At 33.1% G+C, this 15,560-nt stretch overlaps 1 pseudogene; it reads right to left on the bottom strand.

Moving 5' to 3' along the window:
• The window catches only part of LOC104120673 (sodium transporter HKT1-like), a 38,045-nt pseudogene extending 22,707 nt beyond the window's left edge, over positions 1-15,338 (bottom strand).
• Between the last annotated feature and the right edge of the window lie 222 nt (positions 15,339-15,560).

Raw genomic sequence — 15,560 nt, 5'->3', positions numbered from 1 at the left:
TCCAGAAGTCGGATTCACCGAAGAACAAGTCCCATGCTTATACATGACTTTTTACAACAACTTTTGGGATAAGTTAATAAAAAAGGATCCCAAAACAAAAACATTATATGGTCAAGAACTCTTGGATTCAATCAAAATAAAAATCCAAGAATATTCCAGCAAACCTGAGAAAGAGGTAATTGATGACAGTTCAGTCAGGCATATTGCTAGAAGGATCTCCTTTCAAGAAGGAGATAAAGCAGAGATGATTAACAATTACTTGGAAGAGGTCAAAAGAAATTTACTTCATTCCATTAATCAATATGAGAAATCAGACACTTCTATGCAGAGTGAAACCAACAATGATGATATCGCCGAAGATTCTCAACCCTTTGAATCAGAGAAAATACTTTTTGCTGAAGATTTGCAGAATGCAGAAGAATTCATCCGCAAAATGAAAGAAGCGAAAAAGAAACCAGCATAGTGAAACAGCTGGACCCCACTCAAACATTGAAGCCGTCGGACCCATAGCACAGTGAAGCCGCCGGACCCCACTCAAACAGTAGATACACTGTTCATCAACAGTAGATACACTGTTTTAACAGTAGAAACACTGTAATAGGGACCCACTTTTTACTGTTCATAGATTCCTTTCTTTTTCTATTTATAAGATTCATTCGTTTAGAAGAAGGGAAAGCGAAGTCGAGACCCTCTCTCTCTAAAACTCTCTCTCTCTCTAAAATTGTAAGTAAAGAGCTTGTAGCCGGTAGCTTGTAATAGAAGAACAAAAGTAAATAAAGTTTTTAGTTCTTCATCTTCAGGGCCTTGCATCTTTGCCACAAGGTACATATTTCCTTCTTAATTAGTTTTTCTTCTAGCCTCTCCTCTCTGGCCGTGACGATGTCCGGCTAAGAGATATCATATCTATGTTGAGTATCTAACTTCTCTCCTATATAAACCATGAAAGAGACGGCATCTATTTAAATATAAATGAACTTTATATATAGAGTTTTGACTTGGTGTCAAGATGGTTGGTACAGTCTAATATAACACTGCTCTTATTGGCTTTGCCTTAGTGGCTTCGTCTAGCCAGCCGTGAACCTCAGCCCGATAAAGGAGTTAAAAGGGCATCTTCTTTCACGGTTAGAACTGCTAGACACCAAGTCAAAACTCTATATATAAAGTTCATTTATATTTAAATAGATGCCGTCTCTTTCATGGTTTATATAGGAGAGAAGTTAGATACTCAACATAGATATGATGTCTCTTAGCCGGATATCGTCACGGCCAGAGAGGAGAGGCTAGAAGAAAAACTAATTAAGAAGGAAATATGTACCTTGTGGCCAAGATGCAAGGCCCTGAAGATGAAGAACTGAAAACTTTATTTACTTTTGTTCTTCTATTACAAGCTACTGGCTACAAGCTCTTTACTTACAACTTTAGAGAGAGAGAGAGAGTTTTAGAGAGAGAGGGTCTCGACTTCGCTTTCTCTTCTTCTAAACGAATGAATCCTATAAATAAAAAAAGAAAGGAATATATTAACAGTAAAAAGTGGGTCCCGTGGGTCCCTGTTACATTGTTTCTACTGTTAAAACAGTGTATCTACTGTTAAAACAGTGTATCTACTGTTGATGAATAATGTATCTACTGTTTGAGTGGGGTCCGGCGGCTTCACTGTGCTATGGGTCCGACGGCTTCACTGTTTGAGTGGGGTCCAGCTATTTCACTGTGCTGGTTTCTTTTCCGCTTCTTTCATTTTGCGGATGAATTCTTCTACATTCTGCAAATCTTCATCAGAAAGTATTTTCTCTGATTCAAAGGGTTGAGAATCTTCAACGATATCATCGTTGCTGGTTTCACTTTGCATAGAAGTGTCTGATTTCTCATATTGATTAATGGAATGAAGTAAATTTCTTTTGACCTCTTCCAAGTAATTGTTAATCATCTCTGCTTTATCTCCTTTTTGAAAGGAGATCCTTCTGGCAATATGCCCGACTGAATTGTCATCAATTACCTCTTTCTGAGGTTTGCTGGAATATTCTTGGATTTTTATTTCGATTGAATCCAAGAGTTCTTGACCATATAATGTCTTTGTTTTGGGATCCTTTTTTATTAACTTATCCCAAAAGTTGTTGCAAAAAGTCCTGTATAAGCATGGGACTTGTTCTTCGGTGAATCCGACTTCTGGATTCCATTTGTGAATCCAGGGAATAGAGAATTCCAGAAAGAAATAGATCTGGTTAATTTTATCTGGGTAACAGATATGATCCATGTGATATAAGTTGTTTATAAAAGGGGAAATGTTTATCCATTCTTTGAATAACCTGAGAAATGGATCTGGTAAATTTTTTACTGTTGGGCCGTGGTATGACCACCGATTCAAATACCAATTAGGAACAGCTTCTGCAAATATCTTTGCACATACTTTAATAAACCAAGTATGTTTGTGTCAATCATTATTGTAGTATAATACCTTATCAAATGCCTGGATATAATCCCAATAGGTAAAATTCATTCTAGATTTGTTAAGGCTTATCTGCCTTTCTTTCATTGTGGATATACCTCAGTCTTCAACAGATATAATCTGTTTAATTATAATCTTCGAGAAGTTATAAACGTTCTCGTCTGTGCTATACCCAGAAAAGTGCTGAAAATCTGCACTGCCAGTACTGGTTAGTATTGTTTCATAATAGGAACGGGTTTTGTATGACTCACCCGGATAATATAACCTATTTATTAAATACCTTTGGAATATCTTCCACGGTTCTTCTTTTCTCTGAATGTCAGAGTTTTCTACAAGAAATATCATTTCCTTTTTTGACACTTTCTCATATGACTTGATATCATCATTGTCATCTTTTGTGATGGAAGCAAAAGTATCACTTTGCTTGGCAGAAATATCTTTCTATTTTTGAGCAGTCAAATAGGCCTGCAAATGTGCGTATAACAGACTGTCTTCTGGAATATCTTCCAGATGGACAGATGGTCCGATGGATGATTCTTCTCTAAGAGATATCCTCTCATTGGTTAAACTCTTTCTTCCCATTTGTATAACTGGGGAGTTTGATGAGGATCCGTATGATGATCCTGAAGGTGATGATCTTCCTCTGGACTGTGGGGATGATCTTCCCCAACCTCTACCTCTTCCCCTACCCCAGGGGGGTTTCATCATGTAAATATTCACGGGATAAAAAATCTGGCAGAGAATTATCAATTCCCTTTTTATACTGTATTTCAAAATCAAAAGGGGCTAATTGAGCCTGCCATCTTGCAAATATCATTTTCGAGGCATCATGTTTAAAGTCTTTGTTAAACATATATTTAACAGATAGTGCGTCAGTTTTTATCAAAAACTTTTGATTGTATAAGTCGTCCTAAAATTTTAAAACACATTTTACTATGGTTAACATTTCATGTGCCACGGTAGCGTATTTTTTCTGGGCTTCAGACCATTTACCAGAGTAGAATCTAATCAGATATTCATGTTTATTATTGAAATTTATCTGTTTCAAAATCCCTCCGTCACCAATATTAGACGCATCAGTCTCTATAATCTTTTGCCATGCAGGATTAGCAAGGGTTAAGCAAAGTAAAGATTTAACACGTTGCTTAATATTTTTGACCAAAGTAGTATCACTATCAGTCCAAGGATTTTTATAATTCTTTTTTAGCCTATCATATAAGGGGGCTAAATCACGCGATAAATCTTTATAAAAAGGCGAAATATAATTTAAACTTCCCAAAAATCTTTGTAACTAAGTTCTATCAGTAATAATATCGGGAAATTTTGAAGCAAAATCTATCGATCTTTGAATATGAGTAATTTTTCCTTGACAAATATAATGTCCTAAGAATCGAATGTTAGTTTGGAATAAACTCATTTTTTGTTTTGAGATAACCAAACCATTTTGTATAACAATTCTTTTGAAAATGTCTAAATGCTTAATATGCATTTCAAGTGTTTTGAAAAATACCAAAATGTCATCGATATAAACAATGATGAAGTCTAGATAGGGGTTGAAAATATCATTCATAATTTTTTGAAATTCTGAAGGGGCATTCTTCAGACCAAAAGGCATAACATTCCATTCATATTGCCCAAATATAACATTAAAAGCAGTTCTATAAGTATGCTCTTTAAATATTTGAATCTGCCAATATCTAGATTTTAAATCGAATTTTGAAAATATATTGGCATCATATAATCTAGACAATAAATCTCTTTTATTAGGAATAGGATACCTAACCCACTTCAAATATTTATTCAAGGGCTTATAATTAATGACCAATCTAGGAACACCACATTCCTTTTCAGCTGCGTTATTAACTTAAAAAGGTGTACAAGACCAATGAGATTTTGAGGGTTTTATCAAACCCTTTGATATCAAGCTATCAATCTCTTTTTTGCAAAATTCTACCAATTCTGCGTTCATCTAACAAGGTCGAGATTTAGTAGGAATATTATCCTCAAAGAAATTATCTTCATATGGAAGAGTGACAATATGCTTTTTTCGATTCCAAAAAGCACTAGGATGCTCAGCACAAATATCAACAACAATCTGCTCGAAAATCAATTTGATTTTTTCCTGTACTTTAGTAGAATTTAAAGTATCAAATATATTCATACTAAACAATTCTAATTGTAAAGAATCAATATGTTTTTGCTTCATATCAATTAAAGCATTAATATCTCTAGTTACTGGATCCGTAACAAAAGTATAACTTATCTCTTTATCCTTATAGGTAGTAGTAAAACCTTTCGAGTCTATGCTAGTAAAAGGATAAAAAGCGTTAATAAACGGTGTTCCAAGTATATAGGAGGGTATAACTGGTTTTTTACCAAGAAAAAGAAGTGAGGAATACAGACTTTATTCTGATAGATACCCGTATTAAAAAGCTTATACTTTATATCTAAAGCATGTCCGGATGCAGATCTAACCATATGAGTAGTTTTTGAAAATATTTTGTAGGTATTAAACCTTCTTGAATGCAGCTAACATCTGCTCCACTATCAATCATGGCAATGTTTGTAATTGAAAAACTATTATCAATGAGAATAGAACATTTGATATACCATTTATGAGCAGTAATAATTTGCATCATTCCTAAAAACATATCATGTTTAGGATTAAAACTAATAGGTTTTTCTTCAATATCATTTTCACAAATACCTTTATTTTTATCATTAGATATCTCAACTGGAGAATTGATTTTCTCAATCTGAGTAATCCTATGATCACAAATCATTTGATTTTGTTTAAGAGATTTTATCTCTCGTTTCAAGTTTTCAACTTCAATTTTTAAATCATCGAAAGAAGAATCTCTTGTTGGAGTTGCATTTTTGTTCAATAGACGGTTATTAACCTCAAGTAAAGAATAAGGTGGAGAATATTGAAATTCTTTTTCAAAAGGTTTTACAAAACTAGAACTTGAACTAGCAGCCAAATTAATAATGTTTTCATGAAGTTTTTCATCAGTAACTTCTTTTAAATGTTCTATTACATTATCAGATGTAATAGTTTTCATATTCAAATTTTTAAATTGTGATTGTAATTTATAAAATTCATCATCACAAGCACATGTATCACCTTTGCAAGTTGCACAAGTATTATCAATATTTTTATCACTTTCAGATAAATCAAGTAAATCTATTTTAGCTTCGGATTCTGACTCAGAATAATAATCCGATTCTGATCCAGAAGTGTATAACAAACCATAAACCTTATCACGTAACTCATCATCTATTCCTAAGGTTTTCAGCTTTTGAAGCTTACAATTCGGAGCTATATGGCCAAATTTACCACACTATAACACTTAATGTCAGCTAGGTCTCTCTTAGACCTATTTTTGGTAAATCTAGTAGCCTTATGATGGGCTTTCTTAGCTTCTCGTTCTTCTTTGGATCTATATCTAGATCTCTTTCTCCTATAAGGACTGTCTTGGTTGGGGTATCTATGATACTTATGTTTCTTCTTCTTATGAGTAGAAGTCTCGGGTAGACCGAACTGAGTACAAAAATCTCCTAACTGAGATTTTTCCCTAAGCTTATCCATTTTAAGTTGTCTGGACAATCTTAATTCATTGCACAAGTTTAATCCTTCCTGTGTGCAAATTCCTATCAATTTACCATAGCTATAGTCTCTATATGAAATTTCACCATAACTACCTCATAGAACCTTCTTAACTCTTTCGGCAAATAAGGAGGGAAGGCCATCTATAAACTTAGCTTTCCAATATTCAATCTTATTCTCTGGTAGTTCCATCACTCTACTCATAAAAGTGTCTTTATACCATCTAAACTCACCTAAGGTCTTACATCTAAGGCCATTAAGAAGAGTACAGACAGTCTCATTCTGATTGGTAAATCTACCATTAAAGTGTTCTAAAATAGTAAGAATAAGGGTATAAACGGCATCTTCTCTATTTGCCACTAGGGCCATGCCTAAGTTATCAACTCCTTCGTCAATGGCTTTAGCGTTAATAATCATTGCCCTTTCTTCGGCAGTCAAATAATTGTTCCACCAGCCACAAAGTTGGCCAGTAAAACCTGCAACAATCATTCTGCAAATATTCCTATCTATATTTTTCACACTTTTACAGATAGTTGCATAAATAAGCGTTCTATGTACTAGAATAGTTAACTGCCTATCAGTCAAACCATCAAGATTCCATTCGTAAATTTCGGAACCACTATAAGACGTATTTGTCTGATTCCAATCACGTTCCTCTATTAAAACATCTTGAGGAGTAGGACGATTATAATAATAAGTTTGCATTCTCGGTTTATCAGCATATCTGCTATCTGTAAACTTACTATTCTTTTTGGGATAACTTCTGAGTTTATTAAACTCTAATAAAACATCATTTTTATAATCAAAAGTAGCCTCCATTTTATCAGCAAAATATTTCTATAAATCAATAGGTTTAATATTTAAACCGGATAACTTTTTATCAAGAAGTTCTTCTAAATCATCAAAAGATTTAAATTTAAAATCCTGAATCTCAGGGGGTCTTTGAATATGAGTAACAACAAGTTGAGGTTCTGATTTGCTTCTTGAAGTAGAGGCAGTATCAGTTATTCTCTTGCTAGTACTCATATCTTTTATCAAAATTGTTAAATCATCAAGTTTTTTATCAAGAAAACTAATCTTTTCTCCCAAAACTTTAACATATAAGCTCAAATAATTATTTTGAGAAATTAATTTATTAATTTCTGCGATGCTAATTGCAGCAACATTTTCATCAATAAATTTTTGAAATGCAGTAAAAGTAATATCTATCTTATTAGGTAAAACAAAAGGTGCTTGAGGAGGGTAAATGGCTTTAGTAATATTGTCACTCCCGTCTTTATAAGATCTTTCTAAAACTTTTATAAAAAGTGGTAAATATGTGGTTATAAACCAAGGAACAAAATACATAATTTGATTATGTAAAGCACAAGTTTCATAAAATTCTTGAGAAATATTGTTCAAATCCTCTTTACTATAAGTATCAAAAAACCAAGTTTTAAACTGGTTTCATTTATCACTGAAAATTCTTTTTGAATATAACCTCTAGTGGTGTGGAATCATTTAAACACCATTTGGGTCAAAATCCATATCGGACGCAAAAGGAATATCCTTATTAGAAATATTATCACTATCCTGGACAATATTTGTCTGGGGGTTAATCTTAACCTTTTCAACAGGTTTAACCCTTTCAACTGGTTTATCACCTACTTTTGTAGAAATTGTGTGCAAAGATGCAGCACGACTTCTAGCTGGTCCATAGACTGGTTCAACATGAGAAATATGTTGAATATCGGGTAACAGTCTATGATTTGTGAAAGAATGTCTATTATAATTAGAACTAATAGTAGGTAACATTCTATTATTAGAAAATGACTGTCTACTATAAGTGGAACTATTATCGTCAAACTGAATGCAAATCCTACCATCCGGATTTTGAGTAATATGAGAATACTCAGTATTACTGACAACATCAGTTATCTGACTGGGGGATATAACCGAATCCAAAGTCCATGTAGTTGGAAAATTAATTTCCTCCCACTTAATAGGTCTCCTCGAGGTGACCTTAGACTTTGCAAAATTCGTTTCTACTAAAATAGTCTGATCAGATGTATCATATAATTTACATATGGGGTTTAACGTAGATAGTAATTTAAAATAAATCCTATATGATAAACATATCAGTTCAGAACCAGGCACATAATTATAACCATGCATTTTTACATTTAATGTTAATGCATCAAGTATATTAACATCAGATAAAGATAATTGTAGATTGGGTTGAGTATTAAAATATACTGGGCCGTAGGCAACAGTAGATTCAATAGAACCCATTAGAGACTGTCTGAAATTTAGATTTCTAGCATCTCTAAGAGCGGCTAAAAACGTCTATGGTAACCCTTTAAGGGTTAATGGTTTAAAAGCAATTTGTACTATACCAATATGTAAATAATTATACTGGTGTTTATAAACATCTACATCATGCTTGTTTAACAAACGAATAGTCTGTTCAGACGAATTCAAAGCTAAAGATTGCTCAGTTGTTTTAACAAGTTGTTTAGAAGAGAGTTTATCAAACCATCCATAATCATAGATTGTTCTAATAAGGACTTTAGGAATAGTCTATTTGTTTAACAAATCAAAGTTTTGAGGTATATCTACCTCTTCCAACCTAGTATTTTTCATACTAGTTTCTCCTAAATCCATATTTCAGAAACATATCTATGTCGAATATTCCATATCTATCTTATATATACCATGAAAGTACCTAGGCTCTGATACCATTTTAACAGAAGGATCTCCTTTCAAGAAGGAGATAAAGCAGAGATGATTAACAATTACTTGGAAGAGGTCAAAAGAAATTTACTTCATTCCATTAATCAATATGAGAAATCAGACACTTCTATGCAGAGTGAAACCAGCAACGATGATGTTGCTGAAGATTCTCAACCCTTTGAATCAGAGAAAATACTTTCTGATTAAGATTTGCAGAATGCAGAAGAATTCATCCGCAAAATGAAAGAAGCGGAAAAGAAACCAGCACAGTAAAACAGCTGGACCCCACTCAAACAGTGAAGCCGCCGGACCCATAGCACAGTGAAGCTGCCGGACCCCACTCAAACAGTAGATACACTGTTCATCAACAGTAGATACACTGTTTTAACAGTAGAAACACTGTAACAGGGACCCACTTTTTACTGTTCATAGATTCCTTTCTTTTTCTATTTATAGGATTCATTCGTTTAGAAGAAGGGAAAGCGAAGTTGAGACCCTCTCTCTCTAAAACTCTCTCTCTCTCTCTAAAATTGTAAGTAAAGAGCTTGTAGCCGGTAGCTTGTAATAGAAGAACAAAAGTAAATAAAGTTTTTAGTTCTTCATCTTCAGGGCCTTGCATCTTTGCCACAAGGTACATATTTCCTTCTTAATTAGTTTTTCTTCTAGCCTCTCCTCTCTGGCCGTGACGATGTCCGGCTAAGAGACATCATATCTATGTTGAGTATCTAACTTCTCTCCTATATAAACCATGAAAGAGACGGCATCTATTTAAATATAAATGAACTTTATATATAGAGTTTTGACTTGGTGTCAAGATGGTTGGTACAGTCTAATATAACACTGCTCTTATTGGCTTTGCCTTAGTGGCTTCGTCTAGCCAGCCGTGAACCTCAGCCCGATAAAGGAGTTAAAAGGGTATCTTCTTTCACGGTTAGAAATGCTAGACACATAGGCTCAATAAAAGTATGTATTATATTACGACATACCCCTTACTTGAGTAAAGGTTTTAACCTTCCATACAGTCATTAAACTATATATAAAATTTAAGTATATTTCAATTCTTATATCCTTACTGATTGTGCGGATTACCGCTAGTCTTTAAATATAAGGATACTGAATTAGCTAGATTAAGAATTATTAAGTATGTTAAAATAGAAATCTTTAACTGGTGAAAACCTTCCAGACATATAAATGTCAGATGAGAGGTGCGAAACAAGTCCAGTTCTCGGTCAAACGGTGATTTCTGTTTTAATTTAATTGAGAAGGCAAGGCGGATTACCGCCCGCCAATTGTTCCTGTTAAAATGGTATCAGAGCCTAGGTACTTTCACGGTATATATAAGATAGATATAAAATATTCGACATAGATATGTTTCTGAAATATGGATTTAGGAGAAACTAGTATGAAAAATACTAGGTTGGAAGAGGTAGATATACCTCAAAACCTTGATTTGTTAAACAAATGGACTATTCCTAAAGTCCCTATTAGAACAATCTATGATTATGGATGGTTTGATAAACTTTCTTCTAAACAACTTGTTGAAACAACTGAGCAATCTTTAGCTTTGAATTCGTCTGAACAGACTATTCGTTTGTTAAACAAGCATGATGTAGATGTTTATAAATACCAGTATAATTATTTACATATTGGTATGGTACAAATTGCTTTTAAACCATTAACCCTTAAAGGGTTACCAGAGATATTTTTAGCCGCTCTTAGAGATGCTAGAAATCTTAATTTCAGACAGTCTCTAATGGGTTCTATTGAATCTACTGTTGCCTACGGCCCAGTATATTTTAATACTCAACCCAATCTACAATTATCTTTATCTGATGTTAATATACTTGATGCATTAATATTAAATGTGAAAACGCATGGTTATAATTATGCGCCTGGTTCTGAACTGATATGTTTATCATATAGGATTTATTTTAAATTACTATCTACGTTAAACCCCATATGTAAATTATATGATACATCTGATCAGACTATTTTAGTAGAAACGAATTTTGCAAAGTCTAAGGTCACCACGAGGAGACTTATTAAGTGGGAGAAAATTAATTTTCCAACTACATGGACTTTGGATTCGGTTATATCCCCCAGTCAGATAACTGATGCTGTCAGTATTACTGAGTATTCTCATATTACTCAAAATCCGGATGATAGAATTTGCATTCAGTTTGACGATAATAGTTCCACTTATAGTAGACAGTCATTTTCTAATAATAGGCTGTTACCTACTATTAGTTCTAATTATAATAGACATTCTTTCACAAATCAATCTGTTTCAAAATCCCTCCGTAACCAATATTAGACGCATCAGTCTCTATAATCTTTTGCCATGCAGGATTAGCAAGGGTTAAGCAAGGTAAAGATTTAACACGTTGCTTAATATTTTTGACCAAAGTAGTATGACTATCAGTCCAAGGATTTTTATAATTCTTTTTTAGCCTATCATATAAGGGGGCTAAATCACGCGACAAATCTTTATAAAAAGGCGAAATATAATTTAAACTTCCCAAAAATCTTTGTAACTGAGTTTTATCAGTAATAATATCGGGAAATTTTGAAGCAAAATCTATCGATCTTTGAATAGGAGTAATTTTTCCTTGATAAATATAATGTCCTAAGAATCGAATGTTAGTTTGGAATAAACTCATTTTTTGTTTTGAGATAACCAAACCATTTTGTATAACAATTCTTTTGAAAATGTCTAAATGCTTAATATGCATTTCAAGTGTTTTGGAAAATACTAAAATGTCATCGATATAAACAATGATGAAGTCTAGATAGGGGTTGAAAATATCATTCATAATTTTTTGAAATTCTGAAGGGGCATTCTTCAGACCAAAAGGCATAACATTCCATTCATATTGCCCAAATGGAACATTAAAAGCAGTTCTATAATTATGCTCTTTAAATATTTGAATCTGCCAATATCCAGATTTTAAATCGAATTTTGAAAATATATTGGCATCATATAATCTAGACAATAAATCTCTTTTATTAGGAATAGGATAGCTAACCCACTTCAAATATTTATTCAAGGGCTTATAATTAATGACCAATCTAGGAACACCATGTTCCTTTTCAGCTGCGTTATTAACATAAAAAGCTGTACAAGACAAAGGAGATTTTGAGGGTTTTATCAAACCCTTTGATATCAAGCTATCAATCTCTTTTTTGCAAAATTCTACCAATTCTGCGTTCATCTGACAAGGTCGAGATTTAGTAGGAATATCATCCTCAGAGAAATTATCTTCATATGGAAGAGTGACAATATGCTTTTTTCAATTCCAAAAAGCACTAGGATGCTCAGCACAAATATCAACAGCAATCTGCTCGGAAATCAATTTGATTTTTTCTTGTACTTTAGTAGAATTTAAAGTATCAAATATATTCATACTAAACAATTGTAATTGTAAAGAATCAACATGTTTTTGCTTCATATCAATTAAAGCATTAATATCTCTAGTTACTGAATCTGTAACAAAAGTATAACTTATCTCTTTATCCTTATAGGTAGCAGTAAAACCTTTCGAGTCTATGCTAGTAAAAGGATAAATAGCGTTAATAAACGGTGTTCCAAGTATAATAGGAGGGTATAACTGGTTTTTTACCAAGAAAAAAAAGTGAGGAATACAGACTTTATTATGATAGATACCCGTATTAGGAAGCTTATACTTTATATCTAAAGCATGTCCGGATGCAGATCTAACCATATGAGTAGTTTTTTAAAAATATTTTGTAGGTATTAAACCTTCTTGAATGCAGCTAACATCTGCTCCACTATCAATCATGACAATGTTTGTAATTGAAAAACTATTATCAATGAGAATAGTACATTTGATATACCATTTATGAGCAGTAATAATTTGCATCATTCCTAAAAACATATCATGTTTAGGATTAAAACTAATAGGTTTTTCTTCAATATCATTTTCACAAATACCTTTATTTTTATCATTAGATTTCTCAACTGGAGAATTGATTTTCTCAATCTGAGTAATCCTATGATCACAAATCATTTGATTTTGTTTAAGAGATTTTATCTCTCGTTTCAAGTTTTCAACTTCAATTTTTAAATCATCGAAAGAAGAATCTCTTGCTGGAGTTGCATTTTTGTTCAACAGACGGTTATTAACCTCAAGTAAAGAATAAGGTGGAGAATATTCAAATTCTTTTTCAAAAGGTTTTACAAAACTAGAACTTGAACTAGCAGCCAAATTAATAATTTTTTCACGAAGATTTTCATCAGTAACTTCTTTTAAAAGTTCTATTACATTATCAGATATAATAGTTTTCATATTCAAATTTTCAAATTGTGATTGTAATTTATAAAATTCATCATTACAAGCACATGTATCACCTTTGCAAGTTGTACAAGTATTTTCGACATTTTTATCACTATCAGATAAATCAAGTAAATCTATTTTAGCTTCGGATTCTGACTTAGAATAATAATCCGATTCTGATCTAGAAGTGTATAACAAACCATAAACCTTATCACGTAACTCATCGTCTATTCCTATGGTTTTCAGCTTTTGAAGCTTACAATTCGGAGCTATATGGCCAAATTTACCACACTTATAACACTTAATGTCAGCTAGGTCTCTCTTAGACCTATTTTTGGTAAATCTAGTAGCCTTACGATGGGCTTTCTTAGCTTCTCGTTCTTCTTTGGATCTATATCTAGATCTCTTTCTCCTATAAGGACTGTCTTGGTTGGGGTATCTATGATACTTATGTTTCTTCTTCTTATGAGTAGAAGTCTCGGGTAGACCGAACTGAGTACAAAAATCTCCTAACTGAGATTTTTCTCTAAGCTTATCCATTTTAAGTTGTCTGAACAATCTTAATTCATTGCACAAGTTTAATCCTTCCTGTGTGCAAATTCCTATCAATTTACCATAGGTATAGTCTATGTATGGAATTTCACCATAACTACCTCTTAGAACCTTCTTAACTCTTTCGGCAAATAAGGAGGGAAGGCCATCTATAAAAAGTGTTTTATATTATCATTTCCTACGTCTTTAAAAAAAGATCTCCTATAAAATTGATCATTTAACCCCTAAACCCGTCGAAATCCTCCATTCTTCAGAACTAAGCGTACAGTTTATTGTCATTTTAAGAACGTAATTAATCAAATATCAAAACCAAATGATAAAATGTAGTACCAACTAAGAAGCAAAATTATAAAGATACTTACATCATTGCCATGAGCACTACCAAAACGGCTGGATCAGTGGCAGAGATATCCACGACGGACTCACCAACGTATCTTGTGTTCACAACTTGGAAAAATGAACCCACAATTTTCTGGTAACTATTTAGCCCATTCAGGGTATCGGAATTCCATTCATAAGTGCAAAACAAAAATAACTGCAATGATATGAACCCAAACACCGTAACCACTAAAAATCTTGAACTTAGGCCAGGAAACAAGTGGAGATGTCCTATCTCTCTTGAATTCTTCAACAAAAAATTAGCTTCCCTTTTTTTGAAGAATTTTCCGACGAACCAAACAGAAACTCTCAAACATGCTGGATACAATGTGTTTCCAAACAGTATTGAGGGAATAAGAATCAAAAGAAGTCCTGAATTCTTGCTAAATGCAGCCATATTTTCGTTTGTCGGAACGAAACCACAGCTTGCAAAGGTAGAAACAACTGTGAAAATAGCGAAGGTGGAGGTTTTTAGCCCCTTGTTTCTTAGTACATCTTTTGTACTTGAGACACAGGCTAGGTACACTAGAACTGATGAGATACCAAGAATGTGCATGACTAAAAAATATACTAAAACTACAACCCCTAGGAATTTAATAGAAATGTACTTGAGAGTTTGAGTATCTGACGATGAACCAAAATCATCTTGATGAAATTCATCTTTTTCTAAGTTGGATTTTGGGGAATCAGGTATTACCACAATGTCCAACTCAATATCGTCATTAAAATTTGTGTTTCTTGGAGAAGTGGTAGCACTACTAATTACTGACTCAATTTTGCTATCTTTTCTCCATGGCTTAAACTTAGGCCTAATTAAATGAAGACCAACCATAGAAGTGAAGACCTCACCACCTATTAGCATCAAAAATGTTATAAGAATAAGTTGTGAATTGGAAAAGACTTCCATTTCTACAGTGGACATGCTCGAGACTGTCACAGCAGAAACAGAAGTGAAGTACAAGTCTAAATTCCTAGGTGCAAAATCACCACTAGTACTCCTTGATTTCAAGATTCTGAGAATCCAAAAACCAATAAGGGAGATGAAGATGAAGTAAAAAAGTTGTACGAAAAATTTGTGAACTCTAAGAAGAATGAATTTGTAAAAGCAAGAAATGAGGAAGCATGTTGATCTAACAAAGCAAACCAGGTTTGAATATACGGAGTTACAAAGATGTTGTAGCTTGTTTCCAAAATAAGATAAACTCTTCATGGTTTTAGCCCAATAATTAAAGAAAAGCTCAAAAAACTTTCTTCTTGGGATTTTGTGAAATAATATGTGGAAAGGTATATATAAAGGTAGTAATCATGAAAAATGTTGAACTTTCTTGGATATAATTGTTATTTCTAGTTCCAATAAAAAGACTATATTTATAGCCAAAGCAAAGGCCAAATGGCTCATTTGCCATTCGTTTTTTTTCTTTAGAGCCGTATCAAATTGGGAAAAGAATGATAAGCAGAAAGCTGTGGATGAAAATGAAAAAAGAGTATCCACCTCTTTTTTGGATGGTGGAGTGCAGAGTTATTGGCCAAAAGAAAGCAACTGATCACGTGCAAAGCACATGGGATGAAATGC

The sequence above is a fragment of the Nicotiana tomentosiformis genome, chromosome 11 (assembly GCF_000390325.3).
Source record: "Nicotiana tomentosiformis chromosome 11, ASM39032v3, whole genome shotgun sequence".
Taxonomy (NCBI): Eukaryota; Viridiplantae; Streptophyta; class Magnoliopsida; order Solanales; family Solanaceae; genus Nicotiana; species Nicotiana tomentosiformis.
Note: the sequence above shows the minus strand (reverse complement) of the source record. Positions and strands in the feature narration are given on the sequence as shown.